The sequence below is a fragment of the Chroicocephalus ridibundus genome, chromosome 11 (genome assembly GCF_963924245.1).
Source record: "Chroicocephalus ridibundus chromosome 11, bChrRid1.1, whole genome shotgun sequence".
NCBI classification, from domain to species: Eukaryota; Metazoa; Chordata; class Aves; order Charadriiformes; family Laridae; genus Chroicocephalus; species Chroicocephalus ridibundus.
In genome coordinates this window covers 11360293-11374702 of record NC_086294.1, presented here as the reverse complement: position 1 = coordinate 11374702, position 14410 = coordinate 11360293, and the positions used below count along the sequence as shown (strand labels likewise).

The 14410-nt window shown below is 44.4% G+C and overlaps 1 protein-coding gene across 1 annotated transcript in view; it reads right to left on the bottom strand.

Moving 5' to 3' along the window:
• Nucleotides 1-14410, bottom strand: part of NSG2 (neuronal vesicle trafficking associated 2) — a 37828-nt gene that overhangs the window by 3744 nt on the left and 19674 nt on the right. The gene's annotated exons all lie outside the window — the stretch shown is intronic.

Here is a 14410-nt window from a genome sequence, read left to right as displayed (position 1 = left end):
CTAACAGACTGCAGTCTTCACTCCACTGTGCAGTACTTAACTAAGCATGGTAATTGAATGAACGCTAGATCCAATAGCCCTGAATTCTCACATCATTTCCATCCCCCCACAGACCTTCGGAGTGCACATTCCTGTGTTTAACCCCTTGCAAACCTATGGATTTTGCTGAGGCATTTGGTGTTTTCGGTGGCTTTGTGTTCCCATGCTCTCAGCTGTTCAACCAGCATCGTCATCCACCAGCAGCCAGAGTCCACCTTCGGGGTCTAACCTCTGCAGATAAACTGCCTTATAACCATGGCAAAATCCTGCTTTTCTTATAGCAGGGGTAGGTGAGCATGTAGGAAGAACGAAGCCTTTGTAGCACGCATCCCTTTGTGCCTTCTGGGCGATGCAACAAGGATAAATTGTGCCTTCCAGAAGGGAGGGCGGGAGAAAGGGAATCCTTCTCTATTTATCAAAGCTGAAAAAGGAGAATAGCCCAACCACCGACAATGGCCAGCATGTAAATCCTGCAGCGTGTCCAAGAGCAGATGCTAATGCTGGAGGTACCAGACACAATACCCTCTTTTGGGCCCAATTATTCCCCCTCTCCTCATTCCCAAGCAGGTTACTTTGCTGCACCATTCTGTTTCTTTGCTGTAGCACCCTTCTCTCCAGCCTTTCCAGGTCCCTCATAAATTGGTCACTCAACAGTAAGTTTCCTGGCCTCATTCAGATGCCTGGACTGAGGCCCTGATCCTTGATGTTACCTGAGATGTGTCTTCCCAAACTTCTGAGCAAGGGTCCCAAACGGACTCTTGTTCTCCGTTTCCCCAAAGGCTTCTTGGTCCCAGCTGGTAATTCAGCAAATGCAGCATAAAAGGCTATGAACTTCTACTGCCTAAATTACAGCAACCCATCCTGTCGAGACTGCTGTCGCACACTCTTCTGGATTGGCATGAAAAAATATCATAATCCCTGGGGCTCCAGTGTTACCATGCAAACTAGAGCTTCTAATCAAATGAACTCACTCACAGAGATGATGGGGGTGGGCAGAGCAGCAGGGGAAACATTTAAAGCTGTTGCATGGCCAGCAGCTCGGGCAGGAGCAGCAGTGGCAGCTCCCCAGCTTGCTCTGGCTCGCTGGGACCAGGCACCAGCAGCACACCTTTTGCAGGACGTTTGCCTGCATGGGAAAGGCGCTGCGATGTTCTTGTAAGCCTGCAAGAGCTCACGCTGAGGAAGTTCCTACAGCAAAAGTTGGAGGTCAGGCATAGGTTTACAGGAGGCTTTTTCCTACCCACAACCTCAACCTGTTTGCTTCTGAATTCCACTTTCCCATCATGGCATCAGAAGCCATGCCCAGGGCTGCAAATTTTCCCCGGTCACAACGAAATCCACCCACTGAGAGATGCGCAATGGTAGGACGTGGCACGGACTGTGTGCCTGCCCTGGCTAACGGCCCTGCCTGCAGGCACGCTGCCACCGAACCATGCATGTGCTCATCCTCCAAAACATGCCCGCATCCCAATATCAGGGCTGCGCCTACCTGTACTAAAGGCAATCATTATCATTTACTGCCCTAGCAAGGAAGAGCCACGAATTTTTCAGCTCTGTCTAGTTGTTCAGGGTTCATCCACCCTTTTGTTGTTACCGTTCTGTCGCAATCCTCTTTATTTTCTTGTATGGGTGTTCAAGCAAACTGAGTAGTAATTACAGGTGGAAGTTTTCCTTAACTAAGGCATAGGAGAGTGATGATGGGAGAAAGTGGTGAAATACAGAGATAATTCCTACAGGATAGTGGAGAGGCTTGTCAAGAACAGCAGTTAATAAAGAGCAAGCCCGCCATATCTCAGAATTCATCAATATAATATTATTAATATAACAATAATATTATATAATATTAATAATATTATATCCATAAAGATACACTAATTGGTTAATATTGGTTCACACTGAATTTTGCTCTATTTCTCTCCTTCGGCCACTGTAGCAGCTGTAATTCTGAGAACCTGTATGATATGCAATCCTTGCACAGCCTCACAGGGGCCACTGTAATTGCTTGCAGTGCAGGAAAAGACTTCTCACCCTCATCAATCCCGCAGAAAGATGCACTGCCTGGTGAGATGTAGTCCTACAGCGCACACAGCATATTGGGACTATCCCTCAGAGAAGCTACAGCAGCCCTGGCAATGCCACCTGCAATGCTGGAAGATCCCGAGCTACAGTTTTGGTGGCTGTTTTGAAATGAAAAGAAAGAGTGAAGGTAAATCCGCACGTGCGGTGTTAAATCTGACCCAACACATCCAGTTCGAAACTCAACGAAAGAGAGAGCTGTGGAGACTGTATCTAGCGCGACAGATTTATAAATTCATTGTTAAATCAGAATATTTTAGAGTAAAGTGTAAAAAGGTAGCAAGATTGAGGCTAACAGACTTTTCCAGTGATGAACAGTTCACTGAAGCCCCGACCCGCCTTTCAGAATAACTGCTCATATTAACCTCCTCCTTGGGGCCCAATCTGCTGCAAAATGGGCCAATTAAGCAAAAGGCAGTTGCAGAGGGAGAAGCACTTACTGCTGGATCTCATCAGAGAACATGCATAAGAGTCCTGGTGTGCTGAAAAGGTAGCTGGTAGAAAAAGGAGTACAGTTGGATGAATTGCACTAGTCTGGCCAAGAAAACATGGGCTCCACCTCCTCTCCATCAAAGCACACTTGCCTGCAAGTTTGAATAGAAATATTTCAGACCAACTTTATGGTGGCCCATGGGCTCCCAACCTGGGGAAGCCTTGTCTCTTTTCATAGTGCTGAAGAGGAAGAAGTCTCATTTGGAGTCAAGGGAGATGGAAATGAAAATTGCCATGATTTCTGCCCCCAAAGGAAGTCATATTACACCTGAAAAAATGAAAATAAGTCATTTTGGAAAAGTATAATCAAAAGGAAAGACTTCCTGGATTTAGTATGCCAATATTCTCTACTTTTTCCAACAGGAAACCTGGGAGAAGAGACCCCTCTGCAAAAAGACCCACCACAACCCAGCTCTGGCAGGCCAATGCGGAAGAACATTTCCCCCTGTAGAATACATGTTCATCAACTCTTCCCCATTTAAAAGAAGAGCATGTTAGGCCTGGTACTTCCTCCAATAACAATTTATTTAGTAATACAAAGATGACAATGACACAAGTCCCCTTTGAGGTTAGTTTGAAGACGAGCCGTACATCTTTCTCTACCAAAGCCAATACTTAGAGGGCAGCCCTGGCTAGAAATTCAGAAAATTAGAAATGCTCAGCTCTCCAGTTTGGTTGCTCTGCCCTGACTACAATGTACGGTGAAAAAATAAATCTTGCTTGGGTTAAGCTGAAGGAACGAACTTGTGCTCAGGGCAAAGGAAGAGACAAAGGGCAATGAAATTACACCGAATGCCATCTGGGAAGGCATGGAGCTTAACTCAGTGAGAAAGTACCTCTTGCTCCTGAGCAATAAGAAGCTGCTCATCCTCTACCTTTCTTTAGTAAATACAGCTTTCAGCATCAGGGCTAGCAAGAGCTGCACACCAGCAGGACACATACACCCTGTGCTATCATTCCTCCGGCCCTAATGTCTACCTGGGTCCTTTCTCCCCCTCTGCATCCATGTTTCCTCCATCCCAGAGAGATCCATCAGGGCTGACTGCACCCAGAGAAGAGGCTGTGAAAGGGGAACATCCCTGGACGGTGGGATGTCTCCCTCACCCAGCGTGACTCTATGTCTGCCTTCCCCACGAGTTGACACCAAAGTTGCTTTGAAGGCTTCTCACTCTGAGCCAGTTAAAATGGCCAAGTTCTTCCTTTAGCCTTTGGAAAAAGAAAGAACCGAGCTGTCTGGAGCGAGAATGAACATCCCTTCTTTTGTTAAATCCCACGTACACGCACAGCCTGTGGAAATGACCATTAGTAATGTGATTTGACTGGTTCCTTTCCTCTTGTCTGCCCGCGGAGCCCCTAAAAATAATAAATTCCCCTCCGCTCTGTCGCTCTGCTCCAGCAAAGTGCTGACACCCAATTCATTACCTCCCAGGAGCAGGTCCCTCCGCTGAGCTCTTCCCTCCCTCGGGGTGTAATTGAGCCCCTTCTCACCTCCCTCCTGCCGTTTCATGCACTTGCAAAATTACAGCGTGACACAATATTACACATGATGATACATAGTGTAAAACTGCTCCGGGATGAAATGTCGCGTAAGATGTTAAAACCCAGAGGAAAGGGAAGAAAAATCAACCTCTGGCTATTTTGCCACACCAGAGCTAAGATCCACCTCACTAGCTATTCCGGAGCATACAAAGCTTCATTAACATTCAAACACCAAAGAATCACAGAGCTGCAATACCTAATAAACCTCCACTTTTTTTTTATGATTAACATGAACCTTGGCAGTCTCTAAGCAATATAAACACTCACAGAGGGGAAATAAAATTCAGTGAGCAGATAAAACCTAGAAGTGCTGCAGGCATGAATCTGTCACGTGTGACTGCTCGAGTGGGTAAAAGAAGGAAGGGGGGGATCTGACCGCCCTTTCCCAAAAGTCTGATATGATTCCCAAAGGTTCCCTTAAGAGGGGAGTGTCTGCTGGAATGGAGAAGAGAGAACATCATTACCATACCAAAAAAACTCCAGAGAGGCCCTTAACATCAGTGAAAGATGATATCAACCGCCCACCAACAACAGCGCGCTTGGCTTGGCTCCTCCCCACCTTTTCCATCAATGACGAAGTACACGTTGCATTTTCACAACAGCACAGATGAAGAAAAAGATATATCCTCATCAGGCAACAGGACATAAATTGCCACTAGGTTTTGCTCCGGTGAGATGATAATCTAATTGCAGTGGTGTGCCAGTTGGCCTGGCCTTCGTGCTGTCCATCAAAGTATCCTTCTTACTCTCTGATTTCAACTGCTGACCCTGGTTGGTTTTTTCCCATCAAAAATTCCCTTTTTCCCTCTCTAGCTACAACGAAAAGCCTTATTTAAAAGCAAACCAGAGAACAATGCCACATCCAAACAACAGGGCATTCTTTTAATAGCCTTTTCCACTGCAAGGTTTCTAAATTTCATTCCTTATTGTTTTCCTTGGCAAAAAATCTTCCGGTTTATGCCCTTAGCTTTCAGAGAAGGCGTGCACCCTTCACTCCCCAAGGAAGTCAACAAGAGCAGGGAGCTGCTGGTCCCTCCAAAAATCCTTAGTGGCTTTGACAGCAATACCGATAACCTGCGGAGCTACAGAGCCTGCAGGTAGCTACACACCAGCCCGGGGCTGGCACTGACTGTCACACAAACCAGTGAGGTACTTCGGTGCCTTACAGCCCTGGGAAACCTGAACTCTCTGGAAATACCTGGGGGAAAAAAGGAAGCAGAGAAGGGCGGATGCTGAACAGAGGTTGACGGGAACACTACTGCACAGAGCAGATACTCATGAGGAAGGATTTTCAGGCAGTGTAGGTGGGGGAAGGGTCTGTCAGCAGATGGCAGTTCCCTCAAATTTATGCACTGTTTGAACTGAGTTGACAAATATTATTTTTCCCAGTGGGGACTGGATGCAGACGGTTCTCTATTAGTATTCAGCATCCAACCTGTGCTGGAGAGCTGGTGGGGGGTGCGTGGTTTTGTTCCCACTTAAGCCACATATTACTTGCATTAGCAGCTGGAGGGACATAACTTATAATCATGGCCCTGGTGTCAGGGCTTGTCATTCCACCTTTATGTTTTGTTCACAGGCTCCACTGATGGTGTCACACGCTGCAAGGACTCAGTATAAAAACGGTAAAAAAAAAATAAAATTGGATAGGGAGAGAAAATAACATGGGCATTCAAAGGCAAGCCACCTCACAGTGAAAGACAGAAGGCGGCGTCCTATGAAACTGTGAAGCAACACCTTTTGAAGAAGTAAAGGGTTGTTCTTTCTAACCCAAACTGCAATTAATCTATGAAATTAATCACAATTAATCTAACAAATTTATTCTGTACAACGTGGTCAGCAGAAGGAGCTCAGTAAGACTCCAAAAAGATGAGACATTCATATGGAGAGCCTCCGAACGGCTTTAAGTAGGGCTTAATAAAATAAAAGGCACAGCTCCCTCTTCCCCCTCCGAGTTCTCATATCTGATGGCATGAACCAGCCATTTAGACACAGATGCACAAAGGCAGTCGGGTGTCTAAATATCCTTTAGTTTCCTACAGGACACTAGAATCAGTACGCACCTTCTGTAGGCCCAGGTGTCTTCAGAGGGGTAAGAAATTGTCCATTTTGGATTTTCACACATTGCTCTGGCACATCTGCCTCTGGGTCACTAAAATGGGTTTCCAAATGAGCTGGTCAGCTCTGCAGTCCTTGGGCTCCACTACTAAAGCTCAAACCCAACACTGCTCATACTCAGGCAGCAGCCTTATCAACTGCTGTCTAAAATTCATTTGGGAAGTCACTCTGCTGCCCTTTCTTTGGGTGGAAAACAGCTGCATTCAGTCCAGCTTTGGAGGAACTCAGCAAGTAGCACCTGCTGCTTGTGGATCAGGCATAAGCCTCAGGTGCCCAGGCGTTTGAAACCACCCTCCATTTGCCACCTAAGTGCAACAATTCTCAGGATGCAAACAGACGATGTGATCTCTATCAATCTGTCTGAAGAAAACAGCACAGAATCTCTCTTCCGTGCTCACGCAACTCTTGTGAGAGGCCAGCAAGCAGGGGTTTTCATCAGCACGGATGGCACTTAGATATCAAGCATGATTTTTTTTCTAAGCCTGGCAAATAAATGTTTGACTCTGGACACCTTTCCCACTGCTCAGAGCATGCAATATATATACTTATATACGCTCAAAACAGGAGTACAGCCAAGAGATGCCACAACCAGGAAAAGCATTGCTGTCCATAGGAAAACCAGCCAGCCAGGCAGCACCCAGAGAAGAGTTAATGCTCTCAGAGTGTAGAACTGTGTGTCACCGTGAAGGAAATCAGTTTGATTCCCAGGTAAAGATCATTTACCATGGAAAATACCTACAAATACCTACAAAATTCTGCACAGTCCAGGAGGACTGCTATCGTCTTAGCAGCTGCAATGTGACTAAGGGACCCCTGAAGCCAGATGCCTCTGTGCGTTCCTGCACTGCGGTCTCACCCTCTTCATAGTCAAGTTTGTCAAGAAAGGATGCTACTGCAAATGTCACATCTGGTTCTCGAAGCTACCTTCAATGTTGCTAGGTATTGGGAAATTTTGTGACCTTTAATGGGCAGTCCCGTTGAAGAAATTCTCTTGTTTTTAATTTTCTCTTTGTAGAAGAAGAAAGACTCTGAATGAGGCAAAATTTGATACAAACAGAATTGGCAGAAATCCTGTCAAGGTTATTTTCACAGAAGGGCATAAGAGCAATAAGGGCAACAAGGTTCTTTCCATAGTTTATGGCAATGCCTGGAAACCTATCCATCCATTGACAACCTAGTTAACTTGCATGCAAGAAAAAAAAAATCACAAAATCATAGAATCATCTAGGTCACCTCAGTATACGTTCATACACCCATCATCTCATTATAAGGATTTCTGACTGACAGTGTAAAATTCAGGAGGGTGATTTTTTCCCTTCATCCCATAACTTCTCCCAGCTGATAACTACATGTAAGACTGACAACATTAGATCTCGACGTGAAAGCTACAGCTAAAGTGAAAGACTCAGGAGCACTTCCCAGCTCCCAGATCCAGCTGTCTATCCTGGCTGCCTCCCACCTGTACGCCAGGATGAAATCCAAATGTGAACCACACCATCATGATAATCCAGGTTACTATTGTAAGAAAACTCAGGCCTGTAGGCAGGGAGGGAGCCACAGGCTGACAGAACACTCAGGTGGATCCACCAGGGGGATAAGGAGTCTGAAATACCCCCCAAGAACAGCTGCTCCCAGCACCCTGTTATACGGCCTGATCCGCTCTGCAGGTAAAAGTGATTTGGCTGCACTTCTTCAAAAATGGCATTTCACTCCCAAGTTTTGAAAATCTTTTTGTAATAAGTCGATGATTTTGCTGATTTTATTGCAACAGCTTAGCCTCTGAAATTTTGAAAGGCTAACTGAAAAAAAAATGTGACACAACTGGGTCTTCATATTTGTTTGGCATTGTGCAAGACAATGTAGGATTTGTCCCTTATTATTACAGCACAGCTTTATCCCAGATGGTGTCCAGATTCTTAAGTAGCATATCCTAGGAGATGCTTTGTAAGAGGGAAACGTCCTTAAGTCATGTATCTAAATCTTCAGAGTTATGGGAAAATACTCCTTAGTGCTCCATGGCTTCTTACATGAAGCTTAAGGGGGTTTCTTTTTGGTCCTTTATCTTAGAACTCATAACCATAAACCAAAATGGCCCCAGTTCTTCTAAGAACATTGAACACCTTCCATGAGGATGGTATAATCTCGGGGTCCAAAACCAGCTCACATCTGCTCCACTATTTCATGTGTTCCTTTCAGCCCACACAGCCCAGCAGTCAAAGCCCAAAAGACTCACAGAGTAAAGAGAGGGTCATTTCTCCAGCTACCCCAAAGCCTCAAAGGTATCCCCTTGAAGCAGCACTAGCTGTCTCTGAGCCCATTTGCTACCCCAGCCATGTCCCTGTTGGCTCTACCCATCTCTGCGTACGCCACCCACCATGGCTACACCAGTGACCTTCTCCAAGTTTGCAAATCTTAAAAAGAAACATCTACCTTCTGAGAATGACCATGTACCCACTAGCAATTCCTCTGCTCTGCGCCTTGTAACACTGTGAGTGCAGCATGAGTGTGGAACAAGAACACCATGTTTCTAAGCAATTTGTCAAATAATTAAATTATGCACACAATAACTAGCTGGCTCAATTATATTAGCCAGTCTCCATCATGTAATATAATTTCTAGTGGCTGTTTAGGCACTAATAGCCTCAGATCTTTTTAACTGTGTCTGGTGCCAGCTGCGGTCTGCATGACGTCTTTCTGTGCCAAGTCAAATCCCTTGAATGGAAAATTCATGGCTCAGTTTCCAAGCCCCCGCTCCTTATGGATGGAAGTTCGAAAATGCCATTTTCAATAAGGATGCTTCCACCATTGAATATGACTGAAATTCCACTTAGTTAAATAAAAAGCTCTGTTGCTTTTTCTTTTCTGTCATTTAATGTCAAAAAAAAAAAAAATCCTTCATCAGAATAGGCTGGTATATTGAGATGCTATAATATTGTTTCTAGGAATACCAAACAAATACATGGCCTTTTTGGCAGACCATACAGGTGTTTAAAGGTCTTTTTCCCCTCCTCCTACAAGAATATTTTCTTCCCTTTTCAACTGTCATTCCCTCCTTATTTCTGTGACTCTGCTATCTTCAAAAGTAAAGAAGCAAAAATTAAACAAAACCCCAAAATTAAACAAGTGGGGTGATTCAGGAACACTGCTTATAAAGGTGCTTTTCTTCCCAAACCCTTAGTCGTAATAACACCTGACATACCATTTCATGAGCTGAGCTTCTTTTCAGATCACTAATTTGAGATGGTTTTTCAATTAGTGGGATTGCAGCAGACAGATACATCATCTCCACTGCTAACCCTTCATCAGTGACATGCTGCAATTTCCCATTGCATTGTGCAAAGCCTTGGCTGTGACATTTCCTCCGGTCACTTCACGTGGGACATGACAATGGATGCCTCAGCTCATCAAGGGCCCTTTTTAAATGCATTAACAGGAATACAAGATAAATCAAGTAATCAATAAAATGTCTTCTTGCCTACCCTTTGCCTGCCAAGACTCAACCTCTGAAGAGTCTCATACATGCAAAATCTTCCCCTGTCCCTGCTTCCCTCACATTGGATTTGGTGCAGGGAAAGCATCAGGAGTCCTGAGTAAGAACAGGTTCAGGGACTGGCACATGGCAACAGACCTGGGCAATGCAGATTGTGTTCCTTGCTCTGATACTGGCTTTCTTTGACACCTGACACACACTCCTGGCCCAGCTCCACAGCTTGCCCCCTCTGGTACTCACCGACACCCCAGCAAGAGCCACCCAACGCTGTAAGCACCTAAGTCCCCAAAAGCTTGGCTGTTTCTGGGCTGTGTGTGCAGAACCACCCAAGCACCAACACCACCCCACGGCCAAGGATCAGGCTGGTTTTAGGGCAATTTTCAAAGCAAACCTTTCAGACTTGAGTATCGATGTACTGGGCTAAGGCAGAAAATGGTATTCCTCCAGGCAAGTTCTCTTGTGTATTTGCCTCTTCCATTGCTTTCTTATATTTTGATTTTACATGTGACACAACCATTTTCCTCATCAGCCATCAACAACAGAAGACTGGATTTAAAAATGCCCAGAACAATTTAAGCTCTTTATATGCCAGGGCAGAAGATAACTTTTCCCTACCACTCGTCAGTCCCATGGACTTCTTAGATAAAAGGAAATCGAAGGTCAAGCTCGCACAAATTAAAACACCTTTGTTCAGTGCGCTCCCGTGGTTAAAAAAAAAAATCAATTGGAAGCTCATTCCTTTAAGAAGGTCAACATATTCGCATGCATTTCAGCATCTATGTCTACCATCACAGGGCAGGAAATAAAGCTAATAATATAGCAGCATTCATGGTCCAGCACACCCATTTCTCTTAAAAAACTTATTCTTATTATGTGGGTGCTTCATACAAGGACAAAGTGAGAACTTGGCGAGCAAAGTGTCCCCTGGGTAACTTAAGAATTAAAAGCCTTTCCATTTTAAATTAGAAATGTGAAGCTTTATTGTTGCAAATGACTTACAAAAGCTACTCTTTTAAAAACAAACAACAAAAATGAATAATCTAGCTGATTATGATGCCTTCAAAGGCATGAGGCCAGTTCCATTAGCTGTGGATCTGACCCAACAGGCTTAATACATCTGCAAGTACTAACAAGAGGGAGCTCAGGTCTGTTTAACATTCAATCAGCGGCCTGTGCTGCTTTATAAATAGAGAGAATGAAACATTACATGGAAAAAAAAACGTATGAGTGAAGCATTTAACTTCCCTGATTATTATTTTTTTTTTTTTTAGCATTCTGTGGTTTGGCTACAAGACTCAAAATGCACTTCACAACACTCAATAAACATTTCCTTGGCTTCAGTCAGCTGAAAACTCTGTCCTCCTCCGTCCGATTCGGTCCCTTTTGCTACATTAGCCAAACTAGCATTAAGCATATTTCATTCCACCTCAAATGCTGACAAGAAAATTACCCAACAAATAGGGTTTACTGTGGGGTGGCAGAGGTACCGGCACGAAACATGGCACTGTATTGTTGAAGACAAAGATGCAGTGTAAAAAAATCATTCAGACTAAATGGAAACTGCGATTACATTTTGTAATTAACAGAACAGGTATCTCCATGCAGTCACTTATGAAAATCTTTTTCAAGCATTTTGTTCCAAAGCAAAGGGTCAGTTGAGGTTTCTGCTCTCTTACTCCTTTCTTTCTCCAATATATCACAGTCTGGAGAATTTATATTCAGCAGGTCTACCCTACAAACCCTTAGTCATGTGAATATTCTCTGTGACTTCCATTTTTAGACATTTTCTGCATAGCAATTAACTTTCTTCTTCTCTCCAAAAATCAATTAAAGGAAAAAAATAACCCCGAACAAACCTCTTCAGCTGATTACTGTGTCAGTGCTCGCAGATGGCAAAAATAAAATATATTTGAGGTGTTTTATCTGACTTTGCAAAAGAGTATGTGTATTTGTTTCTGTGAGAAAGAATATAAACCAAGAATACACTTTAAAGAATGAACCATTTCATATAAAAGCCTTTTTTTTCCCCCCTTTGTTTTGCCAGGTGGTCCCTAACCCAGTCGTATAGAGCACTTGAGTTAAATCAAAATATACTTTTCTTGCATGTGTTTTCAACATGGAAGCTCTTCCTGGCTTTACCTTCTTGGGACCAAGCCTGTACCAGAAAGCCAGGTATTAGCTGGGAATTCCTACAAAACCCACAGACTTTTACCTAGAGAGGGGAAAGCTTGCAGGGTTCATAGTACCATACCTGGGGATGTGATCAGAAATATCTGTTTTCTGGCAGCTGGGCCACAAATCCACATTCGGTTCATCCTCACAGCTCCAAATTGTCACTGATGATCACAAATGGCTCCATCAATCTACCTCCATGCAAGCTGTGAGACCAGCTAGGACAGATATGACCTATCCTCTTCTCTGCCCATTACAGCCAGAGAAAGAGAAGAATGATTTCTGAGCTCAGGCAGAAAGATGATGAGCAACATTTCTCACTTCCTTTCAGACACAGACGTGAGAGTCTGAGTCCATGCAGATGTAAGCAGACACAAGGCCAGGCAGGGCTGGGCGGTGGATTTGGGAGAAAGGAGAAACTGTGACCCTCTGCATTGCAGTGGAAAATACTCAACCTCCAAGGACAAGGAAAAGTGTGCATCCAGAGACAACTCGCTCCATCACTGTCTGGAGAAGACTTAGGTGAAGTGAGGGCTGCCTGACACCCCTGCAAAAAGGGCATGCCCCGGGCACCTAAGCCCACTGGGAAAGGAGACTGCCTGGTGATAGTTGGGAACTCCCAAAGGAATAAGCCTCCAAATCAGTCCCTGGAGACTGAAATCAACCCCTTCATACTGACACCTCTCCAAGCCCCTCTTTGAATGCAAGGCTCAAGAGGACACCACTATACCATCCCCGATGCTGCTGCCAGTGCAACAAGGTGCTATTGCCACTGCTCCCCTGTGCCTGCCACCTTTCTGATTTCCCTCTGCTTTGTCCCTTGTTCTCCTGGATCACACAGCCCATCCGAGCGCTGCGCAGCCTGGAAACAACATCTCAGCCACATTAACAATTATCACCAAAGTGAGAAAAATCTCTGTGTATTAGAGTGTGTTCCCTCCCTCGAGTACCACTCACATTAGTCAGTGTAATGGGATCTTTCAGCAGCCACTCTGCATCTTCCAGATAACCGACGTGATGTGGCAGTCACCATGGAAACATTGTTATTGTTAGTATTAAAAAGCAGTAAGGAAAATTGTCCTGCTCAAACTCAGAGGAGTCCTTTCTCTCTGAGTTACTCCTGCCCTCTGGTAACTTAACAATTAAAGGAATCTTTAAATTTATTCAGCTATTGAATGGGCACAATGAAAAGCCCCATGCCATTTTTTCCAGGATTCATTCCTTTGCAGGTTAGAGGAAGAACTACCAGCATAAAGCAATAGCCTACAGGTGAAGGCAGAACATCCTATGGAGAAGTTTGCAGGAAGCATGGCATGGAAGGGGAGTTTGGGAAGGACGTGCAGGGGGAGCAGAAGGAGAGGAATGCTACATTTGAGGTTCTGTGTGTGTGTGTGCAGCAGAGCGAGGGAGAGCTGCCACCTAGACAGCCGCAGTGGTGATGTGCCCTTTAAAAACAAGGGCAGGGTGGTCAGGTAGGTAACTGTGTGCGTTCAGGGAAATGAGGTGTTTCTCAAAGCTATGCTCACGATGCAGTCATTTGGCAGTCCAGAGGCACACAGCAATTCTCTGCGCCACGCTGTACAAGACACCTTGTGCTCACGTCTCAGTGGACCTTACCCACAGAAATAAAGTGATCAAGACCTGCTCGCCACCTTCCTCCACAAGCATACAAGCCCGGGACCTTCCTTTCCTCTCAACTGCAATGCAGTGGAAGGATCCTCACGTCACAGACAAGATCTAGCTGAATAACCTGAGGGTTCAATGGGTCGGATTCTAGTGGTGCAAGCAGGGAAAGCATCTTCCATTTCAGCAAAGCTGTTACCAACAGCAAATCAAGCTCTGGCCCTGGCCCAGAAAAATCTTTCTTAATTAGGAGTCAAGTATTTCAGATACTGGCTTGGTTTTGATAATGAACAATTATTGCATCAATGTCTGTTTCATGGGGTGTGGCTGGAGACAAACCGATTTTGTTCTAAATCTTTCAGATTAGGTCAGAGGAAAACAATTGTTTCAGTATGAGCATCTCAATAACAGAAACATTTGAATGGGTTCCACTACATTTTAAGAACCTGATGAAAAGTGTGGTGAATTATTACATCCACTGGATCTGCATGTATCAGAGCAGTTTCAGGGTGGAGGGAGGAGAGGGTTTATCTAATGATAAGAAATGTATTGTCATTGCATACTCAACAGGAACAGATTACACAGCCAGTGACTCTGAAAAGAGATCTTGCCAACTTCTAGCAACAAGAGTGAAGTTTCCAGTCTTCTTCAGTGATGTAATGATCAATACTTGCAGATGTAAAAATCATAAAAATACAGTTAGATAAATTGCTCACAAGAAAATGTCTTAAATATCTCAATTTTCCCCCAGTATACCCAATCTCAACCTGTTCTGTTAAAGACAAGTACATGGTTTAATTATTCCAACTCTGAGAGACCGAAAATTTCAGCTTTCTCAAGAAAATGATCCATGAAAAGGAA